This window comes from Nansenia antarctica, assembly GCF_963989245.1.
Source record: "Nansenia antarctica genome assembly, contig: SCAFFOLD_207, whole genome shotgun sequence".
Taxonomy (NCBI): domain Eukaryota; kingdom Metazoa; phylum Chordata; class Actinopteri; order Argentiniformes; family Microstomatidae; genus Nansenia; species Nansenia antarctica.
In genome coordinates this window covers 76,463-102,500 of record NW_027662388.1, presented here as the reverse complement: position 1 = coordinate 102,500, position 26,038 = coordinate 76,463, and the positions used below count along the sequence as shown (strand labels likewise).

At 45.5% G+C, this 26,038-nt stretch overlaps 1 pseudogene across 1 annotated transcript; it reads right to left on the bottom strand.

Annotated features, from left to right (window-relative positions):
* Window positions 1-10,942: 10,942 nt before the first annotated feature.
* LOC308175689 (NLR family CARD domain-containing protein 3-like) lies at window positions 10,943-24,225 on the bottom strand (annotated as a pseudogene). Its single transcript has 8 exons — window positions 24,176-24,225; window positions 22,021-23,809; window positions 21,069-21,242; window positions 19,802-19,975; window positions 18,468-18,641; window positions 18,106-18,279; window positions 17,944-17,990; window positions 10,943-11,375 (listed from the first exon to the last, which is right to left on the bottom strand). The product of its transcript is annotated as an NLR family CARD domain-containing protein 3-like (transcript).
* Between the last annotated feature and the right edge of the window lie 1,813 nt (window positions 24,226-26,038).

Here is a 26,038-nt window from a genome sequence, read left to right as displayed (position 1 = left end):
GACAGAGAGAGAGAGACAGAGAGAGAGAGAGACAGAGAGAGAGAGAGAGAGAGAGAGAGAGAGAGAGAGAGAGAGAGAGAGAGAGAGAGAGAGAGAGAGAGAGAGAGGGAAAAGAAAGTCACCCTGACACGCTCCACAACAAAGCCCTTACCCACAGAGAGACTCTAGGGAGATGCCCCCTCAGCCAGCTAGTTCTGGGACTCTCACAGTCACAAGCAGAGCCACCTATTAGACTAAACCAAATTATAAGAAAACAAAAAGAAAATTACCTGACACATGAATCAACCAAAAACCAGAGCAAATTGGAATGCTATTTGGCCCTAAACAGAAAATACACAGTGGCAGAATACCTGAGTACTGTGACAGACCCAAAGCTAAGGAAGTCCTTGACTATGTACAGACTCAGTGAACACAACCTGGCCATCGAGAAAGGCCGCCACAGGCAGACCTGGCTCCCCAGACCAGACAGACTGTGCACCCACTGCACACAAAACCAGGTGGAAACAGAGCTGCACTTCTTAACTACCTGCCAGCTGTACAAGGACATCAGGGACACATACTTCCCACTGATCACCAACATCCAGGGAGACTTTGAGGACTTGACCAATGTGGAAAGGCTACCATATCTGCTGGGTGAGGTACAGCAATGTGCAAACACAGCAGCAAGATTTGTTAGCTGCTGTGATAGAAAAAGGCAATCAAATGGGCTAAAACCACCATAAGAATTGAAATAAGTTTTATTTCATTTATTTATTCTAGTATGTCATCTATTTGTAATCTATTTATTTGTAATCTAGTATGTAATCTATTTATTTATTCTAGTATGTAATCTATTTATTTATTCTAGTATGTACATTACATTATTTTTGTTTTTGTTTTTTATCTTCACACTTCACATGCTTTGGCAATGTAAATGTATGTTTCCCATGCAAATAAAGCCCTTTGAAATAGAAAAATTGAAAATTGAGAGAGAGAGAGAGAGAGAGAGAGACAGAGGGAGAGAGGGAGAGACAGAGAGAGAGAGAGAGACAGAGAGAGACAGAGAGAGAGAGAGAGACAGAGACAGAGACAGAGAGAGACAGAGAGAGAGACAGAGAGAGACAGAGAGAGAGAGAGAGAGAGAGAGAGACAGAGAGAGAGAGAGAGAGAGAGAGAGAGAGACAGAGAGAGAGACAGAGAGAGACAGAGAGAGAGAGAGAGAGACAGAGAGAGAGACAGAGAGAGAGACAGAGAGAGAGACAGAGAGACAGAGAGAGAGAGAGAGAGACAGAGAGAGAGAGAGAGAGAGAGACAGAGAGAGAGACAGAGAGAGACAGAGAGAGACAGAGAGAGAGACAGAGAGAGAGACAGAGAGAGAGAGAGACAGACAGAGAGGGACAGAGAGAGAGAGAGACAGAGAGAGAGAGAGAGAGAGAGAGACAGAGAGAGAGACAGAGAGAGACAGAGAGAGACAGAGAGAGACAGAGAGAGAGACAGAGAGAGAGACAGAGAGAGACAGAGAGAGAGACAGAGAGAGACAGAGACAGACAGAGAGGGACAGAGAGAGAGACAGAGAGAGAGACAGAGAGAGAGACAGAGAGAGAGACAGAGAGAGAGAGAGAGAGAGAGAGACAGACAGAGAGGGACAGAGAGAGAGACAGAGAGAGAGACAGAGAGAGAGACAGAGAGAGAGACAGAGAGAGACAGAGACAGACAGAGAGGGACAGAGAGAGAGACAGAGAGAGAGACAGAGAGAGAGACAGAGAGAGAGACAGAGAGAGAGAGAGAGAGAGACAGAGAGAGACAGAGAGAGAGACAGAGACAGAGAGAGAGACAGAGAGAGACAGAGAGAGATGAGTCCAAAATGTCTCTCAGGCCACAGCACACTGCTTTGGGCAGCTCTGGTCAGAGGTAGTACATAGAACTCTGTATGGAGAATAGGGCTGTTTGAGGTGTCACGTTCTAATGCTTTGGTCCTTTTTGTAAAGTAGTGTTGTAGTTAACTAGGTAACAATGTAAAGTAGTGTTGTAGTTAACTAGGTAACAATGTAAAGTAGTGTTGTAGTTAACTAGGTAACAATGTAAAGTAGTGTTCTAGTTAACTAGGTAACAATGTAAAGTAGTGTTGTAGTTAACTAGGTAACAATGTAAAGTAGTGTTCTAGTTAACTAGGTAACAATGTAAAGTAGTGTTCTAGTTAACTAGGTAACAATGTAAAGTAGTGTTGTAGTTAACTAGGTAACAATGTAAAGTAGTGTTCTAGTTAACTAGGTAACAATGTAAAGTAGTGTTGTAGTTAACTAGGTAACAATGTAAAGTAGTGTTCTAGTTAACTAGGTAACAATGTAAAGTAGTGTTCTAGTTAACTAGGTAACAATGTGATGTAGTGTTCTAGTTAACTAGGTAACAATGTAAAGTAGTGTTCTAGTTAACTAGGTAACAATGTAAAGTAGTGTTGTAGTTAACTAGGTAACAATGTAAAGTAGTGTTCTAGTTAACTAGGTAACAATGTAAAGTAGTGTTCTAGTTAACTAGGTAACAATGTAAAGTAGTGTTATAGTTAACTAGGTAACAATGTAAAGTAGTGTTCTAGTTAACTAGGTAACAATGTAAAGTAGTTATAGTTAACTAGGTAAAACATTTTTACTTAGAAATTACTTTTTTTGTGTCTATTGTTGTGGATGTAAAAAATAATCTAGGCTAAGACGCACGCCACGCCATTTTGTTGCACTTTTCATCCAAACTATTTTGGATAGGATTCAGTTAGTTAGTTAGGCCTTTGAAACAGCAGGGCAGCATTGTCTGAACTTTCATGCTGTATTGTGTGTTGTTGTTGTTGTTGTTGTTGTTGTTGTTGATCATATACACTACCCTAAAACATGATTTATTTGGATAACAATAACCGTGATCCTCTGAAGTAAGGAAAGGAAATGAACACAATCTCTACTACGACTTTAAAGTCAATAATCTGTATTTTATCCAGATGGGAAAATGTAGTTTGAGACAACAACAACAACAACAACAAAAACAACCTTAAACAAAGGAAAGTAACTATGCGGTAAAAATAAATAAACGTACCTCTTTTTCAGCCACCCCAAACCCAGCTTGATCTCAACGGTATTTAGTGAAACTAAAACCACTAGATATAAAGACGACTACTGCACGTAAAGAGAAACCAAATGACCCTCCAGGGCGCAATCACATGAATATAATAATTATTAGTCCCATCTATGTTGGCACCTGTCGAGCGACACAGCGGCTTGACTGCAGCTGCACAGAGGAAGAGACGGGGAGGAAGTGGAGACGAACGTGGACGTGTGGATGATATGTCTGTAGATATGTCTGTGGAAGGTAGGGAACCTGAACCACGTCTTTCACAGCAGTAATTGAGCGTGGTGGGTTTGGATCTGCACGGTTGGACAGGCAGGGCATGTTTACGCAGAGACGGGTGTACGCGCGTGGCGCATGCATCTCCACAATAATAATATAACAGGAGGGTAGACATCACTCTCACGGTTTGGATAATAATAATAATAATAATAACTTAATAATAACGTTTTATTTGTATAGCGCCTTTCCTGCAAGCGTTGCAGCTCAAAGTGCTCCAATCATTATATAATCATCATTTAATTATTTAGTAATTTAAAGGCAATATTAAAAAGATGGTTTTTTTCATTTTTTCCAATCAAATGACTTGGTCCCTTCATGACGTCGGACCCAGTGTGCGCTCCGGGGCTCTTAGAGCGAATTTACGAACGCAGCCTACATCGTGGTTGTGTATCGAGCGGGAAACAGCGTCTGGTGACTCATACCTCCACTGTGACGTCATACCTCCACTGTGACGCGTCCCTCCCCCCTCCACTCCACTGTGACGCGTCCCTCCCCCCTCCACACGCGCACACACGCACACACACACACACACACACACACGCACACACACACACACACAAACACACACACTCACACACCCGCACACACACACACACACACACACTCACACACGCGCACACACGCACACACACACACACACACTCACACAGGCGCACACACACACACACACACACTCACACACTCACACACACACACACACACTCACACACGCACACACACTCACACACGCGCACACACGCACACACACACTCACACACTCACACACACACACACACACTCACACGCGCACACACACACACACTCACACACGCGCACACACACACACACACACACACACACACACACACACTCGCACACGCGCACACACGCACACACACACACACACTCACACACTCACACACACACACACACACTCACACACGCACACACACTCACACACACGCGCACACACACACACACACACACACACTTGATTTTCATGCTGCAGGAAATAAACGTAAAAATGGCCAAAGCGAAAATCTGATTTGAAATTGAATGATAGGACTCACTCAGCAAGGTCTATGCCGGGGTCAACAGTACCAGTTGTCTGCTGGTCCAGGACAAGGTCTATGCAGGGGTCAACAGTACCAGTTGTCTGCTGGTCTACACAACCATAGACACATTACTCTGCACGCGTGACATCATAGGCTACGTTCACACTGCAGGGGGCCATTCCACTAAAGGTGGATCAGTATAGCGGCGCTATAAATAAATGCGGCGCTCAGGCAACTCGAGATTGGAATTCAAGCCTCAGGTGATTCCTCGAACGAGGATCAGGCTTGTGTCATCAGTGTTCACAGAAGACAGGCTTACAAATCTTCGATATGGGCGCGTGCACGCAGACATACGCAGCCCCGAAGAGTCGATCTGTCGAAATGAAGATACTCCACTCTGCAGGGGTTCTATATTTGCGCAGCATTCCGAATTATTGATTTTTATGAAGACGGAAAAATAAGATGTAAAATAGTGCAATACTGCCGCAATTAACAAGGCGAGGGAAATGGTTTGGCAAGAAATTGCTGACCGATTAAATGTGTAGGTCATACTAGCCCCAGTTATTGTTATATGTTCATATTTTAATAAATAAATATGTACTACTGTGGTGATATCAGCAGCAGGCTACAAACCGTCATAACGCCACAATGGCCTAGTGGTATCGACCGCTGCCATAGGATTTATTCGTCATTTTATATCGGTGGTTCAAATCCCTCTTCAGGCGCACTTTTTACTGCATTTCGTTGTCTGAATCTAATCTAAAATCTCATTTAAAAAAGTATGTAGGCTATAAAATTATGGTGCAGGCTAATTTACAAGAACTGACACGATTACAATGGTGTTTGAAACCTTTGCATGAAATCTTCGGTTAAATGTAAAAAAATTAAAATAAAATGACTTAGTCAAGTCTCGAACACGCAACCTTTGGAACTCCAGTCGGCTGCCTTAACCACTACGCCAGCCAGACCACTGTGATGACAGCAATGCAAGTTGACACAATTACTTCTTTTTTTTACACTCTTTTCTTTATTGATCTATCGATCTATCTATCACACTTTCAAAATATCAAGTTATCTATCACACAATCAAACTATCTATCGATCGATCACACTTTCAAAATATCAAATTATCTATCTATCACACAGTCAAACTATCTAATCTATCTATCTCGTGTGAAGTGGGAACTAATATTTCCTAAAAGACATATGAGGAACTGTCGTTCGGGGTTTAGTTTCCGCCTGTGAGCCTTTTTTGACGCGCGTCTCACTATAGCCTGTGTTTTAGCCTGGTCGCGAGCAGGCTAATTATATCTGACTCAGAAGGAGCTCAACCAAGCAGCGAATTATTTGAGCCACATTGATGGCACCGAACGCAAGCAGGGGAGGCTGGTTCATTAGGGGCAATTGGACAATGCCCCACCAAAGGGAGAAGAGAGAGATTTTTTTTCTATGACTTCTAGACAGTGTTGCTTCTGAATATCATAGTCCAATCAGCTAGTGTTCTGTGGAGTATATCATAGTCCAATCAGCTAGTGTTCTGTGGAGTATGTTCCAATCAGCTTCAAGTCCCGCCCCTTTCAGGGCAACTTTTACTCTACTCGAAATTGCACTAGGCTGTTCTCGTAGACTTGCATGTAAAATCTATTTTGGTAACTTCAGGCCATTCGGTAATTTGTCTATGGGGTTTTGGGACATGCACAAAGAATCGTACGTGCTTACGTCATGTCATACGGACGGCGTCACGTTCGTTCACCTGCTTCACCATGGCTAGTAATGTTCTGAACAACTCGGTTGAATCTTTAAAAGAAACACCGTTCAGCCGTCGTAGCAACCAGGAGAAATTAACAGTAAAGGAATTAGGACCACCCAGACCAAATTTAATTATAAAGCAAGTTTATACAAAGGCAGGGAAAATTGGAAAATCGTATAACCGAGGATTTACGAGGGGTTGGTATGAGAAGAAAACATGGCTAGCGGGATGTGAAGTAACAAATGCGTTGTTCTGCTTTCCACTACCGGACTTTGTAAACAAATTGAACAAATGGATTAGAAGGAGGCATCTTTTGTTCCCAACTTGATATTGCAACTGGACCTATTACCGAAGTCAAACTTGTGTAAGTAAGTGAATCATCTGTCCTTCAGTCATGATAGGAAAACCAAATCGATGCTGGGAGAAGGAATGGCAGACTGTATTCTGATTGTATCTTCTATGCTCTTTGTATGTTTCTATGCTCTTTGTATGTTTCTATGCTCTTTGTATGTGTCTTGGTGTAGGAGAAACGTAGGACCACGTTGGAAACAAGTGTTTCGGTACACGTTGACGTGTAGAAACTGTAGAGAGAAAATTGTAGAAATTGTAGAGAAAACTGGGGGGGTAGAGGTGATGAAGAGGTCTGTACAGGGGGGGGTAGAGGTGATGAAGAGGTCTGTACAGGGGGTAGAGGGGATGGAGAGGTCTGTACAGGGGGGTAGAGGGGATGAAGAGGTCTGTACAGGGGGGTAGAGGGGATGAAGAGGTCTGTACAGGGGGGTAGAGGGGATGAAGAGGTCTGTACAGGGGGGTAGAGGGGATGAAGAGGTCTGTACAGGGGATGAAGAGGTCTGTACAGAGGGGTAGAGGGGATGAAGAGGTCTGTACAGAGGGGTAGAGGGGATGAAGAGGTCTGTACAGGGGGGTAGAGGGGATGAAGAGGTCTGTACAGGGGGGTAGAGGGTATGAAGAGGTCTGTACAGGGGGGTAGAGGGGATGAAGAGGTCTGTACAGGGGGGTAGAGGGGATGGAGAGGTCTGTAGAGGAGGGTAGAGGGGATGGAGAGGTCTGTAGAGGAGGGTAGAGGGGATGGAGAGGTCTGTACAGGGGGGTAGAGGGGATGAAGAGGTCTGTAGAGGAGGGTAGAGGGGATGAAGAGGTCTGTAGAGGAGGGTAGAGGGGATGAAGAGGTCTGTACAGGGGGTAGAGGGGATGGAGAGGTCTGTAGAGGGGGTAGAGGGGATGGAGAGGTCTGTACAGGGGGGTAGAGGGGATGGAGAGGTCTGTACAGGGGGTAGAGGGGATGGAGAGGTCTGTACAGGGGGTAGAGGGGATGAAGAGGTCTGTACAGGGGGGTAGAGGGGATGAAGAGGTCTGTACAGGGGGGTAGAGGGGATGGCGAGGTCTGTACAGGGGGGTAGAGCTATTCTCATGCTAAAATTGACTGTAAATCCAGATTTTAAAGTTGATATTCTTCCCCGTGGAGCATGCCCCCATAACCTGTGCCCCACCCAAACATTTTAGCACCAGCCGCCACTGAACGCAAGCTAACATTTTCGAGGCTTAAAACTTTATCGAGGCTTAGAACTTTATCGAGCTTCGTGGAATACCCCCCAGGTCTTGATGCTCAATTCCGATTTTTTACACAGATACGATTTTTGGGTTTGGCAGTTCTCATGACTTTTAAAATGTGACCTATATTTGACCTAGGCCTACATTGACTCCCGTGTGAACATTCCACGGCCCTGAACAGACCCGCATGTGCAGAAGGACAGCGCACTGTTTACAATAATAATAATAATAATAATACATTAGACTCATATAGCGCTTTTCTAGACACTCAAAGACGCTTTACAAACTGAAAAGATCGAGTAGTAAAATAAAAAGAAACAAAAATAAATAAATAAAAGAAAGTATAGGGGTCTAATTAATTTGTAGATTACTAAATCTAAATGTCTTTGTAGGATACAGGTCTACTCTGTACACTGTCTGCCAGTATATCTAGATTTATGATATATAATATATATGATAACATGATAACGTTACAACCGGATTAATTTTAAAGATTAAAGTTTTTGTGCAGCGGAAGCCGGCAAAGATATGAGCAAGATATGGTAAGGTGCGTGGAGAGTGCAGGGTTGCCAGATGGGGCGGGTTGCCAGATGGGGCGGGTTGCCAGATGGGGCGGGTTACCGCCGAATGGGCTACTGGATTTATCGGTTATAGACTGGTTAGGCTGTAAATTGTCAATCCCATCTGGCAAACCTGCTAGAGTGACGTAAAAGTTGCATTAAAAGCGACTTGACAGTTCAGACGGGGGCGCGTTGGTAAATATCAGACATGTATCCGATGTAATACCACCTCTAAAGGCGACCCAGGTCGGATTTAAAAAAGTCAGATTTCATGTGACTTGCGCTGTTCCCACGGTCATGCATAAATCAGACCTGAGTCACATGTCGGCAAAAAAATCTGATCTGGGTCACATGTCACTGCAGTGTGAACGTAGCCATAGTGAAGACATTGAATACTGCAGATATTTTCCTATCTGACACATCAATCAGGATGCCTACCAGGTGTAACCAGGGCTTCTGGGTCTCCCTCCATCTTCCTCATGGTAGATGTTTCATGTCAAGTTGTTCAAGGTCTGTTTCTATGATAACTGTTCTACTGTAAACCTCCAGCTCCATGCTGGTTCTAGCCTGTCTGTCTGAAGGCTCCACTGCCTGCAGCTGTGTGATTGCTGAGTGGTTTGGCTGCTGCACGTCTGGTATTCAACCTCCCCAAATACTCTCATGTCACCCCTCTCCTTCGCACCCTGCACTGGCTCCCGATAGCAGCTCGCATCAGATTCAAGACCCTGGTGCTTGCATATCAGGCAGCTAAAGGGACAGCCCCTGCCTACCTGAAGGAATATTAGTATTAAAATTAAAATAAATAAAGTTTTAGAAGAAGGTGGTAGAAGAAGGTTTTTCCTCCTATCAGTGGCCCCCGGCCCGAGCTAGATTACTCTTCCTGCCACGAATGGTGGACTGCTGATTCACATGCTTAGTATTCAAATGTATTGATTGAAAGTCGCTTTGGAATAAGGCGTCTGCTAAATGCCAAAAATGTAAATGTAAATGTTTCAGGTGGGCTGATCAGGAGCTGTCCATGGTCCTGCACAGGGCTGCGTTCAGATAGAAATACATCACATAGAACAAGACATGTGTAGAGTCATCATGAGGTCACACTGTTCTTTGTTTCACAAACACTTTATTGATATTGACACAGTCATCATCATCATCATCATCATCATCATCATCAACATCATCATCATCATCATCATCATATTAAAATGAAGGAACTTGAGCAGATCTCTCTGTCTGTCCATTTGGACTTGCAGGGCTTCACAAGAGCTACACTGACACACACGCACACACGCAGGAAAATACATGTATATAGAAATATATGCAAAATATGTAAATCGAATAGATAGGCAGGTACAGAAATACATGGAAAGTGAATTTCAGAACATGTACATGTTGTATTGACAGAGGAGGAGAGCTGTCTTCACATCCACTCCCTGCTATCTTACACACAGCTACATAATACACATCTGAACTCAAACACACAACTTGACCAACTCTTACACACATCCACTCTCTCTCCTCAGGGTCAGAGACTCTGGGTCTCAGAGTTCATCACCAGTCTGACTGATAATATAATGATTCATCGGGATTGTTTCACCATCAGTTGCATTTACAGAAATAAAATAATAATAAAAGGTGATAAAAGAATATACAAAAAAATCATGCTTCTGTTTTGTCAGTCTATTGGACTTTTTCACATATTTCACAATGAGCAAATAACCAACTGGTCGTCATCAACTGCTGCAGACAGGATCTGAGGCCGGAGTATAAACCTACACTGACACAGTCCTGAAGACTTTACAGTCAGAGACTCCATCTCACAGGACCTGTGCTGCTGCCCTCTAGTGGTCAGAGTGGGACTGACACTACACACAGAGGACACATGGCTATGTAATACAGCATCACAGCTCAAATACCCAATGTGACTGACTCTTATGTACATACACTGCTGCCCTCTAGTGGTCAGAGTGGGACTGACACTACACACAGAGGACACATGGCTACGTAATCCGCTTGTTAAGTCTGACGTCAAAAGTGACGTTTAGCCATTTCCGGGTCTAAATCAGAAATTCTCCGCACCAGAGTACCTCTGAACTACAGCGGTAGAATGACAGTTTAATCGTTTTTTAGACTCGGATCTATTCATACAACAAGGGACACGGCACTTTCCCGTTTTCTCCATATTGTCAGGGTATTTGAGCCTCGGAAAAGCGCTATATAAATATAATTAATTATTATTATTATTTCTCCATTTCGAAGACAGCGCCTCAGCCAACGTTGGGACCCGGAAATACGTCACGACTTAACAAGCGGATACAGCATCACAGCTCAAATACCCAATGTGACTGACTCTTATGTACATACACTGCTGCCCTCTAGTGGTCAGAGTGGGACTGATGTAACCAGCAGGGCTCAAACTGGGGACCTCTCCCCTGGATGACCCAGGGTGTATGAAGTGTATGAAGCTTGATGTGTGTAAAACTACATCATGACATCATGTTATGATCCATCATGTTTCAGCCTTAGGTGTTCAGTGTGATCTCCCTTAGACTAGTTTACACAGGGTCACTGAACAGCCATACTCCCAAAGCCCAAGCCCAAACCCTGGGTAGAGAGGCTCAGTGAATGTGGAGTGGAATGTGTGCAGGAGGGTCAGTGTGTCAGAGGAGACGCTGTAGAAGGACAGAGTGCCGGCCGGCCAGTCCAGATACACTCCTACTCTGCTGGAGCCAGAGGAGAGGGCAGGTATGACAGTTCTCTTATTATTGTGCCAGGCATAGTAACCGTCAGAGGTGTCAGAGCAGACCAGACTCCAGGACTTGTCATTGCGTCCCAACTCACAGTCACCACCCGCTCTTCTCCTGCTGATTCCTTTATATGTCACTGCTATATCAGCCCCTCCTCCCCTCCACTCTACCTCCCAGTAGCAGCGGCCAGTCAGACCCTCTCTACACAGCACCTGACTACAGTCCTTAAACCTCTCTGGGTGATCAGGATACGGCTGCTCTCTCCCCCCTGTCACCTTCCTGTTGTCCTCAGACAGAGAGAGGAGTCTGTGTGCTGTGTTTGGGTCCAGTGTGAGCTCACAGGCATCTGAATGAGAGGGACAAAATAATCATAATATCATAAATAAATACATATTAATAAATTACATAAATTACAATATTCACATATTTGTGATCTTGTTAAGCCCAGTTCACATCTATGCAACGCAACACAACACAACGTGACGGGTCAGTTTTAGAACGTTCAGACCGTCGTCAGAAAAACCTCGGCGGGGGGGGCGTGTCTGAACACGGGGGGGGGCGTGTCTGAACACGGGGGGGGGGGGGGGCGTGTCTGAACACGGGGGGGGGGGGGGGGGGCGTGTCTGAACAGGGGGGGGCGTGTCTGAACACGGGGGGGGGGGGCGTGTCTGAACAGGGGGGCGTGTCTGAACATGGGGGGGCGTGTCTGAACAGGGGGGCGTGTCTGAACATGGGGGGGCGTGTCTGAACAGGGGGGCGTGTCTGAACAGGGCATGGAGTAGCTGCGTGTTAGAGAAGCTCATCCAAAAATATATAATTAAGTAAACTCGCACCGCCAACAAAATGTCAAGGAGAGGACGTAAACCAAAGGGAAGGCCGACAGACACAGATTTGCTCCTTGAGAACATTAACAAAGTCACTTCTGACTCCGGGGACAGTGATGATGCTAACAGCACAATGGCGCCACTACACCTGAGGCCCAGGCGGAGCCCTCTCTGGCTAGCATCCTTGCGGCTATCCTCTCTGGCTAGCATCCTTGCAGCTATCCTCTCTGGCTAGCATCCTTGCGGCTATCCTCTCTCACTACGGCCCTAGAAACACTTTGCAACGAGCAGGTTAAAACCAACAACACCATGAAGACCAAACTGATTGACCTCGAAGGAGAGCGTTCTAGGCGCTGCAACATCAACATCACTGGCCTACCGGAGAAAGTGGAGGACGGCAGACCAACAGAGTTCATACCTGCAGGATTCTTACCTAAACTCCTAGGACTGCAGAACTTCCCAAGTGGACTGAAAGTGGAACGAGCGCACCGCCTAGGTAAGCCATCATCCACTAGACCAAAGCACCATGATCGCCAAGGTCCACCACTCCCAGGAGAAGGAGAAGATCCTGAAGCTCGCCCGTCAACAAGCCTTGAACAAGCCCTGTACCCAGACTTCTCTAAGCCTGAAGTGAACGAGCAACGCAGAGCCTTCGACGGAGCAAGAGAGAAGCTGAGAAAGGCTGGGATGATAAAACACGGCTGATCCTTTTCCCTGCGAGATTGATCCTCACCCACATCTAACCCTCACCCTCATCTAACCCTCACCCACATCTAACCCTCACCCACATCTAACCCTAACCCTCACCCTCATCCTCATCTAACCCTCACCCACATCTAACCCTCACCCTCATCCTCATCTAACCCTAACCCTCACCCACATCTAACCCTCACCCTCACCCACATCTAACCCTAACCCTCACCTAACCCTCACCCACATCTAACCCTAACCCTCACCCACATCTAACCCTCACCCACATCTAACCCTCATCATCATCTAACCCTAACCCTCACCCACATCTAACCCTCACCCTCACCCACATCTAACCCTAACCCTCACCTAACCCTCACCCACATCTAACCCTAACCCTCACCCACATCTAACCCTAACCCTCACCCACATCTAACCCTAACCCTAACCCTCACCCACATCTAACCCTAACCCTCACCCACATCTAACCCTAACCCTAACCCTAACCCTCACCCACATCTAACCCTAACCCTCACCCACATTCTAACCCTAACCCAAACGCTACTGAAAATGAAACAAAAACACTTTGAGTTGAGCGACAAACCAGACAAATTATTAGCTCGCCAGCTTAGGGGTATTCAGGCCAAGCGAATGATTAATACAATTAAAACCAATACGGGTTCTATAACCACAGATCCCCAAAAAATCAACGAGTGCTTCCGTGAGTTTTATGAGAATCTCTACTCCTCGAAAATCACAGCTGATACAGCGCAAATTTCAGATTTTCTTAGCGCTCTCCACCTGCCTAAATTGAGTACCTCTGCACAAGTTGAATTGAACACAGAGATAACTTTAAAGGAGGTTATGGAAGCAATACGCTCTTTCCCTAACGGGAAGGCCTCCGGACCAGACGGGTATGGCATAGAGTTCTATAAAGCATACTCGGACAAAGTCTCTCCCATTATGTTAAGGATGTTTAATCATTCTATTGCTACAGGGCGTCTCCCTGAATCCCTGTATTTGGCTAATATATCCCTGTTATTGAAGAAGGATAGGGAGGAAACCGATCCAGCCTCGTACCGTCCTATTGCCCTCCTCGGAAACGACCTAAAGGTGTTCACTAAGATTCTTGCAAACAGACTCAATAGATGTATTGCAACTATAATCCACCCTGACCAAACTGGATTTATCCCTGGAAGATTTTCCTTCTTTAATATCAGACGATTGATGAATGTAATGTATTCTAAATATGACAATGACTCCAATGTTGCTGTTTTGGCACTCGATGCCCAGAAAGCCTTTGATCAGGTTGAATGGAGATACATTCTAACAGTATTGAAAGAGTTTGGCCTGGGTGACAATTTCACCTCTTGGGTTGACATGCTATACACCAGCCCAACAGCTTCGGTTATAACCAATTGTGATAAATCACCCACCTTTGCCTTACATCGCTCCTGCCGTCAAGGCTGCGCATTGAGCCCGTTGATTTTTGCCCTTGCCATAGAGCCCCTCGCTGTTAGCATAAGGAATCATCCCTCTATAGCCCCATTGATGCTAGGAGGGGTGGACCACCGCATCTCGCTTTACGCGGATGATGTGGTTCTACTTCTCTCCCGGCCTGAAGAATCTCTTCCGCCTTTGCTAGACCTAATTAAAGAGTTTGGTGAACTTTCTGGGTACACTATAAACTGGGACAAAAGTGAATTCATGCAGCTTAAAGGGAGGTTAAACCCAACATTTGTTAAAGATGTCCCTTTTCACATTACTACAGATACAATTAAATACTTAGGCGTGGTCATCCCTAAAGACCCCAAATTGATTTATAAACTGAACTATCTGAATATGGTAGACAAATTGAAATCTAACGTTGAAACCTGGAGGCTATTACCTTTATCCATGATAGGACGAGTCAATGCAGTTAAAATGGTGGCTCTCCCCAGGTTTCTATACCTCTTCCAGAATCTTCCTATATTTTTGCCAGTCTTTCTTTAAGTTACTAGACTCTATTGTCCTTCCATTTGTCTGGGGATACAAAATACATGGTATAGCCAAGTCACGCCTATTTAAACCCAAAAGTGCAGGGGGCCTCAGTCTACCTCATTTCCAAAACTATTATTGGGCTGCCAACTGTAGAGCATTGATGTACTGGCAAGGGGCGTGCTCAGACAACCCCACCATCTCTACCCCTTCTTGGCTTGCAATAGAGCAGAACCTCCCCAAAAGCTCTCTCCACGCTCTTCTCTTTGCTAAGAGCATACCCCCAAAAGCCGCCTCGGGTAATAACTTCATGCTCATCAACTCTCTTAAAATCTGGTATCAAATTAGAAAAGTGTTTGCTCTGCCTGACTTCTCTTTATTGCCCTTGTGATGTATCTTGTCTATCCCTGTAAACTGAAAATGCATAAATAAAATATATTTAAAAATAAAATAAAATAACGGAGATGTGTCCAGAGGCATCAGTAGATGTATGTACACAGCGACCGACGGGAGGTGAGACAGATGAGAGGTGAGACAGATGAGACAGATGGGTGGTGAGACAGATGAGACAGATGGGTGATGAGACAGATGAGACAGATGGGACAGGTGAGACAGATGGGTGATGAGACAGATGGGACAGATGGGTGGTGAGACAGATGGGAGGTGAGACAGATGGGTGATGAGACAGAGGAGACAGGTGAGACAGATGGGTGGTGAGACAGATGAGACAGATGGGTGGTGAGACAGATGGGAGGTGAGACAGATGGGTGATGAGACAGATGAGACAGATGGGTGATGAGACAGATGGGTGGTGAGACAGATGGGTGGTGAGACAGATGAGACAGATGGGTGATGAGACAGATGGGTGGTGAGACAGATGGGTGGTGAGACAGATGGGTGGTGAGACAGATGGGTGGTGAGACAGATGGGTGATGAGACAGATGGATGGTGAGACAGATGGGTGGTGAGACAGATGGGTGGTGAGACAGATGGGTGATGAGACAGATGGGTGATGAGACGCAACGAGACACAGACGACTGTTTCCATAACAACAAAATAAGTTGTGTTTACCCTGCAAGATGGCTGACAGCGACAGTGACATGCTGGCAGTAGCACTGATCAATAAACGGTGAAGACGACGAGGGGCGAACGGAGGTAACCACAACACAAACACCACTCTCTCCAGCTCTCAGCAGCCTCACCCTCACAGAGCATGAAGTGAGACGCGTGCTGAAGGCGGTGGACCCCAGGAAAGCCTCAGGGCCGGATGGCGTCCTGGGACGGGTGCTGAGGGACTGCGCCGACCAGCTGGCCGGGGTTTTCACCAACATCTTCAACCAGTCCCTGTCCCAGGCCACCATCCCACCCTGCCTGAAAACCTCAACTATCATCCCAGTCCCGAAGAAAAGCACGGTGAGCTGCCTAAACGACTACCGCCCGGTGGCACTCACACCAATCATCATGAAGTGCTTCGAGAAACTAGTCCGGGCCCACATAGTCACACGCCTCCCGCCCAACCTGGATCCATACCAGTTCGCCTACAGAGCCCACAGGTCCACAGAGGACGCCATCGCGACGACGCTCCACTCCACTCTATCCCACCTGGAGAGGGGAAACAGCTACGCGAGACTGCTCTTTGTGGACTTCAGCTCTGCCTTCAACACCATCCTTCCAGACAGGCTAGTGACCAAACTACTAGACCTGGGACTATCACATGTACATGTGCATGGATCAAGGACTTCCTGTCTGACCGCCCCCAGAGGGTGCGGGTGGGCTCCCACACAGCCCTCAGACTCAGCACTGGGTCCCCCCAGGGCTGCGTGCTAAGCCCCATCCTCTACAACCTCTACACCTACGACTTCACCCCCGTCCACCCCAGCAACTCCATCGTAAAGTTTGCAGACGACACCACCGTGGTGGGCTGCATCTCGGGGGGGGACAAGGCGGCGTACAGGGATGAGGTAGAGCAGCTGAGCAAGCTGTGCAAGGTTAACAACCTGCTGCTGAACCAGTCAAAGACCCAGGAAATCATCGTGGACTTCAGGAGGAAAAAATCTGAGGTCCAGCCCCTGCTCATCGACGGAGGGAGCGTGGAGAGAGTCTCAACCCTCCGATTCCTGGGGGTGCACATACAGGATGATGCAGCCATCATCAAGAAGGCACAACAGTGGCTCTACTTCCTGAGAGTCCTCAGGAAAGACCACATCGGACAGGAGATGCTGGTGGCCTTCTACCGCTGCACAGTGGAGAGCATCCTCACCTACTGCATCTGCAACTGGTTCTCCAGCTGCACAGCCGCAGAGAGGAATGCGCTACAGAGAGTCGTGAGATCGGCCCAGAAGATCACCGGCGCCCCCCTCCCCTCTCTGGAAGAGCTGTACAACACACGCTGCCTCAGGAAGGCCTCCAAGATCTCCAGAGACCCATCCCACCCTGGGTACGAACACTTTGCTCGGCTGCCCTCGAACAGGCGGTTCAGGACCATGTTCGCAAGGACAAACAGACTGAAGCTCAGCTTCTACCCCAGGGCCATTCAGGCCCTGAACACAGCAAAGACCTAGGTTCTGGGCCCTGGACAGTCTGGACGGATTGATGGCAGCTGCTGGATTGAAATCAGGTGTAGTGCTGAGGCATAAATGTGTACATTTCAAGCCTGCAAACTGCGACACTTTAAATGAATGTGCAATAACACTATGTGCAATATGACAACCCTAGGGTACATAAGGTTCAGAGAATAGGAACTGTTAGAATAGGTATAGCATAGCATAGAGTACAGCACAGTGTTTTATTTGTATAGTATAGTATAGTGGATAGTGTACGTAGCCTTTATTTATGTAAACCAGCTCCTTTCCCTTCTTGTTTTTTAGTTTTTTTTTTCCCTAGCACCAGGGGAGCCCCCCCTCCCAAATTTCGTTGTTTGGTACCTGTACTATAGCAATGACAATAAAGACCATTCATTCATTCATTCATTCATTCATTCATTCAAGACGCCGAGCTAGGAAATATGGAGCCGTTGTTGTCTTGAGTATGTAGCAAATGTCTAGCTAACGTTTCATCTTTCTCAGCAAAAGCATGAAGTAGCTCAACATAGTTAGATTAGATTAGAAGAGTTTGCACTCTCATCGTTACCACGAAATGTTAATTCCTGTTTGGCTCGGAAACGGGTCGTATTAATAAGGTCCACTCCGCTTCTTGGCAACAGATGACGCTGGTCTGTGCTACTTCCTGATTGGCTGATTGCATAGATGTGAACTGGGCTTTATATGGTAACATCATTTTTTTTACAAGGGATACTACTAATTCACATTTACTAATATTGTAGATTCACATATTAATACAATACTGGTGCTCTGTTTGAACTCTGCTGTACCCTGATTCTTGAGTAATATCACAGTCCTGTTCTCTACAGCGTTGGTGACTTACATTTGATCAGCCCAGGTTTGAGCCTGCACTCTCCACCATGGTCCACACTATATCAACCACAGAAGAACATACAGTGGTTGGATGACACACTCACAATCATGTGGGAAATAGATACTGTGCATTAATCTCATTGATGCGTCCAGCCACATATTCAGCCTTTACCTGAGTGTCTGTAGTTGACAGAGTGGATCATTCTGTACAGCAGAGAGCAGCGCCAGTCCTGAGTCTCCTGGGTGATTGTAGCTGAGGTCCAGCTCTCTCAGGTGGGAGGGGTTAGCCCTCAGAGCTGAAGCCAGAGAAGCACAGCCTTCCTCTGCAACTCCACAGAATGACAACCTGGGGAAATAGTGTCACTCCATCTGATATCAAGGATCTGATTGTTCCTCTCTAATGTAGTACATCTTTACAGCTTTAAATCCTCAAGTAGCAGATGAAAGGCTAGACACATTGTATTTAAGTGAAGAACACCTAGTGCATCATAATGACCCAGAATACTCATGCTTCTACACCCCAAAAGACCTCACCTCAGTGTCTGTAGTTGACAGTGTGGACTCGCCAGTCCAGCAGAGAGCAGTTTCATCCCCCCGTCACGTAGATCATTATGACTGAGGTCCAGCTCTCTCAGGTGGCAGGAGTCTGAGCTGAGAGCTGAGGCCAACGCTTCACAGCACCTCTCTGTGAGGTGACATCCATTCAGCCTGAATTGAGAATAAATACAATTAAGAAAAATGATGTGTTCTATCATTTCCAGTTGCATGTTGCCCCAACTGTAAACTCACTGGCCAGCTAACTTCTCATTACACTTTAGCTAAAAAATCTGTCCTCTGGGTTCTATCTGTCCCCTGGGTTCTATCTGTCCCCTGGGTTCTATCTGTCCCCTGGGTTCTATCTGTCCTCTGGGTTCTATCTGTCCCCTGGGTTCTATCTGTCCTCTGGGTTCTATCTGTCCTCTGGGTTCTATCTGTCCTCTGGGTTCTATCTGTCCTCTGGGTTCTATCTGTCCCCTGGGTTCTATCTGTCCCCTGGGTTCTATCTGTCCTCTGGGTTCTATCTGTCCCCTGGGTTCTATCTGTCCTCTGGGTTCTATCTGTCCTCTGGGTTCTATCTGTCCTCTGGGTTCTATCTGTCCTCTGGGTTCTATCTGTCCTCTGGGTTCTATCTGTCCCCTGGGTTCTATCTGTCCCCTGGGTTCTATCTGTCCTCTGGGTTCTATCTGTCCCCTGGGTTCTATCTGTCCTCTGGGTTCTATCTGTCCTCTGGGTTCTATCTGTCCTCTGGGTTCTATCTGTCCCCTGGGTTCTATCTGTCCCCTGGGTTCATGTGTTGCTGTTCCTATTGGTTTGGTTTCTCAAAAACACCTTATCTGCGATAGGTAAGACAGGATCCTTCATTGATTTAAAAAAATGTGTTATAGACCACTCATATTCTGGACCTTAGATTTATTTATTCATATTTTTGGAGGGGGGAGTAGTCCTAGGTTACGGGTGCATGCACAGGATGCCGTTACAGGGTTAAATAAATAAAGGCTTCCTAAAGGGTGTGCATGCACAGGATGACAGACTGGGAGCTGACAAAAGAAAAAGGTGGATTACATAAGTGGTATGCCTAGTGCAGTCACAGCGAAGAGTAGAGGAAATGATTGGAAGATCTTGTACATTTTCTGTCTCCGTCTTTAACCTTTGCAGAGCAAGTATCATTGATAATGTTACAGGGGGTATTCCATTAAGGTCTCAAAAAGAAAACGTTTTGCGAGACTTATCAATAATAATCCTGGATTTTCCTTTAGCAACTTTGATGGAATACCCTCCAGACACTTAGCAATGATGTGTCTGTCAACAAGAATAGTCTAAGACCTCACCTCAGTGTCTGTAGTTGACAGTGTGGACTCCCCAGTCCAGCAGAGAGCAGCTTCACCCCCCCGTCACGTAGATCATTATGACTGAGGTCCAGCTCTCTCAGGTGGGAGGAGTCTGAGCTGAGAGCTGAGGCCAACGCTTCACAGCATCTCTCTGTGAGGTCACATCCATTCAGCCTGAATGAGGAATACAAATAAATACATGCAGCCAAACGATCACTGTGGTGCAAGACTTCAGGAGTGAGAGTTGTAGTTGCTCTCAACAGGGGAGCAAGTAACCATGGATACATTTGTAGTCACTGGATTTCTCCGTCTGGTATAATGTATTTGGTAGCTATTGGGTTAGTTGTTTTAAACAAAACGAGCAGAAGAGATCATATAACTCCTATTTTAGAGACACTACACTGGCTTCCTGTTAAGTTCAGAATAGATTTTATAATGCTCTCACTGGCACAGCACCAGAATATCTGAAATACCTTTTGCTAGCATATCAGCCCAATAGAGCTCTCAGGTCTTCTGCTAGCATATCAGCCCAATAGAGCTCTCAGGTCTTCTGCTAGCATATCAGCCCAATAGAGCTCTCAGGTCTTCTGCTAGCATATCAGCCCAATAGAGCTCTCAGGTCTTCTGACGCTGGTTTTCTCTGTGTACCACATGTACAAAAGAAGAGATTTGGTGAGGTTGCATTCTTATTTTATGCTCCAGATTGTGTCTCACTGCCAGTTTACATTAGGGATGCAACCTCAGCACATATGTTCAAGTCAAGACTAAAAACCCATCTTTATAATATTGCCTTTAAATGACTAAATAATAAAATGATGATATATAATGATTAAAGCACTTTTAGCTGCAATGTTTGCAGGAAAAGTGTTACACAAATAAAGGTTATTATCATTATCATTATTATTATTATTATTATTATTATTATTATTATTAGTGCAGTATTGTGTAGCCCCATGAGCTGATCTAAGGCCAGGTGGGTCAGGATTTGAGGAGGGCAAACAGAGCAGCCCCCTCTGTCACCACACACACACACACACACACACACACACACACACACACACACACACACACACACACACACACACACACACACACACACACACACACACACACACACACACACACACAATATATAGTAATTGATTGGAAGATAATGTACATTGTCTGTCTCAATCATTCAGCCTTTCTCTACAAGTATCATTCATTATATAGCATTTTAATGTAACAGACATTTAGGAATGACAACAAGAATAGTCTAAGACCTCACCTCAGTGTCTGTAGTTGACAGTGTGGACTCCCCAGTCCAGCAGAGAGCAGCTTCACCCCCCCGTCACGTAGATCATTATGACTGAGGTCCAGCTCTCTCAGGTGGCAGGAGTCTGAGCTGAGAGCTGAGGCCAACTCTTCACAGCACCTCTCTGTGAGGTCACATCCATTCAGCCTGAACGAGGAATACAAATAAATACATGTAGACAAACGATCACTGTGGTGCAAGACTTCATGAGTGAGAGTTGTAGTTGCTCTCAACAGGGGAGCAAGCAACCATGGATACATTTGTAGTCACTGGATTTCTACGTCTGGTATAATGTATTTGGTAGCTATTGGGTTAGTTGTTTTAACCAAAAGAAGCAGAAGAGCTCATATAACTCCTATTTTAGAGACTCTACACTGGCTTCCTGTTAAGTTCAGAATAGATTTCAAGATCCTTCTGGCACAGCACCAGAATGTTCAGACCTTCTGCTAGCATATCAGCCCAATAGAGCTCTCAGGTCTTCTGCTAGCATATCAGCCCAATAGAGCTCTCAGGTCTTCTGCTAGCATATCAGCCCAATAGAGCTCTCAGGTCTTCTGCTAGCATATCAGCCCAATAGAGCTCTCAGGTCTTCTGCTAGCATATCAGCCCAATAGAGCTCGCAGGTCTTCTGCTAGCATATCAGCCCAATAGAGCTCTCAGGTCTTCTGACGCTGGTACGTATGTATTGTTTGCTGTGTGTACTGATGATGATATAAATCAATGATATAAATTATGTGTGTCAACAAAGTATGAATGAAAAGGAGGCAATCAAGGAACATGTTGTTACTTTTACTTGTGATGAAGAGGTTTTCTTTGTCTTTTTCATCAAGCAGCCTACTCAATAATTACTATTCTACAATGCATTCTCATAACCCCGATCGTCCTAATTTATGTTTAATTAGAGTAATTCTGTCCATCTACTTACAGTGCCGTCTTAGAGGCTGTGAGCACTGGCAGCAGCCTCAGAAGACCCTCCTCTGATCTGGAGTATTTCTTCAGGTCAAACACATCCAGCTCCTCTTCTGAGGTCAGCAACACAAAGACCAGAGCTGACCACTGTGCAGGTGAGAGTGAGGCTTCTGAGAGACTTCCTGAGCTCAGGTAGCTTTGGATCTCCTCCACTAGAGAATGGTCATTCATCTCATTCAGACAGTGGAACAGATTGATGCACCTCTCTGGAGAGGGATTCTCCTTGATCTTCTTCTTGATGTACTTGACTGTTTCCTCGTTGGTCTGTGAGCTGCTTCCTGTCTGTGTCAGAAGGCCTCGTAGGAGATTCTGATTGGACTCCAGTGAGAGGCCCAGGAGGAAGCGCAGGAACAGGTCCAGGTGTCCGTTCTCACTCTGTAAGGCCATGTCCACTGCACTCTTGTGTAAGTGAAACAGAGGTTTGCGTCTGGATGATGACCATCGCTTCCTGAATGATGATTTCTGTTTGACCAGTGGATTCTCATGGCTGTTGTTCAATGTGAGGAACACATATAAAGCAGCTAGAAACTCCTGGATGCTCAGATGCACAAAGCTGAACACGTTGTGCAGCCCACACTCCTCTCTGAAGATCTGAGTGCACACTCCCGAGTACACTGAGGCGTCTTTGACATCAATGCCACATTCTCTCAGGTCTTCCTCATAGAAGATCAGATTGCCCTTTTCCAGCTGTTTGAAGGCCAGTTTTCCCAGTGACAGAATGATCTCTTTATCCCAGTGTGGATCTCTGTCATGGTCTCCAAGGTACTTCACATTCCTCTGTTTGGTCTGAAACACCAGGAAGTGTGTGTACATCTGTGTCAGAGTCTTGGGCATCTCTCTTCTCTCTGCTCCACCCAACAGTCTCTCCAGAACATCAGCTGAGAGCCAACAGAACACTGGTATGTGGCACATGATGTGGAGGCTCCTTGATGACTTCATGTGTGTGTTGATTCTGCTGGCCAGGTTCTCATCACTGATTCTCTTCCTGAAGTACTCCTCCTTCTGTGGGTCGTTGAACCCTCGTACCTCTGTCACCCGGTCAATACACTCAGGAGGAATCTGATTGGCTGCTGCAGGACGGGAGGTTATCCAGAGGAGAGCAGAGGGAAGCAGATTCCCCTTGATGAGGTTTGTCAGCAGCACGTCCACTGAGACTGACTTTGTGGCATCACAACATGTCTCGTTGTTCTGGAAGTCTAGAGGAAGTCGACACTCATCCAGACCATCAAAGATGAACAGAACTTTATACTTGTCAAAGTTGGAGATTCCTGATTCTTTTATTTCAATGAAGAAATGACCAAGAAGTTCATTCAAACTGCGTTTCTTCCCTTTCATTAAATTCAGCTCCCGAAAAGGAAGTGGAAATATGAACTGGACATCCTGATTGGTTTCTCCTTCAGCCCAGCCCGTAATGACCTTCTGAGTAGAGACTGTTTTTCCAATGCCAGCGACTCCCTTTGTCAGCACACTTCTGTTTGGTTTGTCTTGTCCAGGTAAAGGCTTGAAGATGTCGGTGCATTTGATTGGTGTCTCCTGTGTTGCTGGTCTCCTGGATGCTGTCTCGATCTGTCTGACCTCATGTTCGTTATTGACCTCTCCACTTCCTCCCTCTGTGATGTAGACCTCTGTGTAGACCTTATCCAGAAGTATTGGCTTGCCTTGCTCAGCTATTCCCTCAAACACACACTGAAACTTCTTCTTCAGGGTGGACTTGAGTTCATGTTGGCACAACACAGGGAGCTCATCTGATTTACAAAACAATGAACAAAATATTTGTGGCACACTTTACATTAAGTTGAAACAATACCTGCAGTAACTGTTATTACATTGTTTTAATACATAGTTTTTTATAAACAAGTTGTTATATAGTAATTAATTATATAGTATGTAGTGTAGTTGAATGATATAGGAACCCTGTTACTATGCAATTATACACAAACAACCAATGTTGTTAATGCTGTAATTACAGAGATACTAAGTTATAGAGGCAACACAATATAAAGAGTGACCAAATAGGGATATACATAGTAATTACAGTTAGTGGTGTTTATATTTCCAATAATATTCCAGCCCAGTAACACTTCTCTGTGAAAACATGTGAGGTCTCTTACGTTTCTCCAGTGTGTCAGCGAGCTCCTTCTGGTTCATGTTCCTCAGGACGTGCAGAGTGATCTTCAGAGCCCCCTCTCTGGCACTGCTCTCCTGCTTCTCTTCTTCTACCTCTTCCTCTTCCTCCCCCTGACTCTCAAAGCACTCTGGGTAGTCTTGAGAAATAAGCCTCTTGAACCTCTTCAGCTGATTTCTCACTAAAGTGATGACATTGTCTTCAAGCAACTGAAACATTTAGATAAAAAAGGAGGAGTGAGATAGTTAATAATGGGTAAACCTTTACACCCAAGTCATAGTCATAATCACTTGACTTTGGCATGTAATTGAAACAAGAAAAGAAAAACTTTTGTATGGAGATTACTTAGCCATGTTCCATGTCATACTTTCTCTTTAGCTCACCCTGAATATGGAGGCCAGTTCACTTTGACGCTGGACAGACTGACCACTGGGAATCTCTGACTCTGGTCTCTCCACCTGGTCACTGGGGATTCTGGGTAAAAACAACAAATAAGCAGATGTAATTATCCAGAGAAGTGTGAATGAGGCCCAGTTTCCTAAACAGAATAAGTTAAGAGTGTATACCAGACCACTATGGTGATTAAACCTCAAACTAACCCTTGACCAGAATGAGGAGGTCTTTCTCTGAACTTTATTCCACGATCCATAGACCGGTCACTCTTCATGGACACACAGCTGGGTACAGGTGAGGCTGGTCTCTCCTGCTGGACCCTGTCAAACACAAAGACACCAACATTCTCACATGTTTAACAGAAGATAATGGATGTCGTGTGTTTGTCACTAACCCGGCTCAGAGAAAGTGACAAAATAGGGAGACAAGTCGAGGGTAAAGGTAAATTATTATTTTATTAATAACTAAAGCAAAATAAGTAATTTAGAAATGGGATGTGATAGTCAGTTTTATCAGTTGTGTAGGGTGTGGGTGAGTGGTCTGTATGTGGAATGTTGTAAGGGTGAAACAAAGGAACAAAAGGTTTGCCACTAACACAAGAGTCAAAAAAGGATATCCTGTATGGAGAGAGAGAGAGCGAGACTGATCCCCAACGCACAACCTAAATAGTCACATGTGTGCTACATCAGCCAATCAGGCCTCCTCTCCCCACTGCCATCCCCACTGCAAAAATGTTCCAAGATGGCGGCGCGATCAGACGCGAGGCTAGGGGAGCTCCCAACATCGTTGCTTTTTAGTGTTTTTAAGTACATTTGTATGTAAATTTTTATTTTAGTACTTATAGGGAACGGCTATGTAAATAGTACCTACAGCAGACTAGACTTACTAGAAGTTATGTTATGTTATGTTATGTTAATTTTATTTATAATGCGCCCCCCATCCAACTTTTACATCGGCCCGGGGCGCAGCCCGGGTAAAGGAACAGATAAAGACAAAGACAAGGAACACAGAAAGCAAACAGACACAGACGACTTAAACGTAAAACTCAGGCATACAATTCACAACAAATAGGGAGTAGATTTAGGGAATGTCATTTTGGAAGAGGTGGGTTTTTAACTTGGCTCTAAAGGAGTCCAGAGTGGGGGCAAACTTGATGGCAGAAGGGAGCGCGTTCCACAGGGTCGGTGCTATCACTGCAAAGGCACGGTCACCCTTCCTCTTGAGGTTGGTGCGGGGGACCCTCAGGCTGAGTTGGGCGTCGGACCTGAGCCTGGGTCTGGGCCTTGAGGAGGTAGACTGGTCCAGGAGGTCCTTGATGTATGGTGGGGCGAGACTGTTGAGAGCTTTAAAAACAAAGGTGCAGATTTTGAACTTCACTCTCTTCTTCACTGGGAGCCAGTGAAGGGAGATGAGGACAGGGGAGATGTGGTCCCTCATTTTGGTGCGCAAAACGAGA